Consider the following 1,168-nt stretch of genomic DNA (forward strand, 5'->3'; position numbering starts at 1 on the left):
AGAATTCCTGTGTGTGTTGAACACAGAACAAAATGCCGTTTCTATAGCTCACCTTTCTGCTCACAAAGCCAAAGTGACAATTGTGTAACATCATAAGTTTGTTACTAGGATCAAATGAGAGCGTCCCTGCGAACAGCTTGTCACAGTGTCTGGCTCTTGGTAAGAACTCAGTAAGTGGCAGCTACTATTATTGTCCAACATGGAAGGGACCCGAATAAACCATATCAGACGTGCGGTATCAGACCTGGGGAGCCGGGAGTCAGGCTCTATTCTACATGACTTCTAATCTATGCAAAAATCTATTACGAAGTCCGTTAAATGTCACTAATCAAGTCAGGGAGTGAGAAACCAGGGCAGGAGTCTCTACTTTATCAGTTAATGAAAACACCTGATTCAGAATTGTAAGACGGTTGCAGCCATCCCTGGCTTCTAGCAGAGCTCGAATGGCCCTCCGGCCCTCCATCGCTGCCCAAGTCTTGCCTTTTTCTGCCTAGTGCAAAGAACAACAAGCGAAAATTTTGCCCGACTCCCCCAAAAGCCCAGAGTCCCACCAAGAACCATCTGATAATGCAGCTGACAGGCAGAGCTGCCCCTGTATTGATCCCGGTTCACTGCCGCCCGTCTGGGATGAGTCTGACCGTGGGGCCGCTCTGTGGTCAGGGGTCTCTCTGAGGGCTGTTATTTGAGCTCTGACTGTGTCCAGGCTGAAATATTCCCTTTCCACTTCGTCAAGTGCCACCATAGCCTTGAAGTGGCTGGCCAATCCCTTCACAGCGTCCTTTTCCACTCACTCCTTTCATGTGAACGTTTTCAGGAATCCTGGTCTCCCATCTTCCTTCCCACCCCACGTGTTCTCCCAGTGGGACATTCCGGGCCCCTCCCACAGCCTCGGGCACCGTCCGTAAACAGTGAGAGCTCCAGATCTGTGGCCCTGGGCTCACATTCCCAGTTTTGGGCATTCCCACCTAGGTATCCTCAAGGCCCCTCTCACCTCACATGCCCCTAGGAAAAGTCAGTAACCCCTTTCTCTGCAGCAGTCCTCCTCAAACCAGCTTCCTCTGTTGGCATAGCAACCTTCCCAAACCTGTTTCATCTGTTGGCATAGCAACCAGGCCTAGTGTCCTCCCCGTCAACCTTCACACTTCACTTTTCATGTTCAGTTAGTCAG

The sequence above is a fragment of the Pteropus alecto genome, unplaced genomic scaffold (assembly GCF_000325575.1).
Source record: "Pteropus alecto unplaced genomic scaffold, ASM32557v1 scaffold50, whole genome shotgun sequence".
NCBI classification, from domain to species: domain Eukaryota; kingdom Metazoa; phylum Chordata; class Mammalia; order Chiroptera; family Pteropodidae; genus Pteropus; species Pteropus alecto.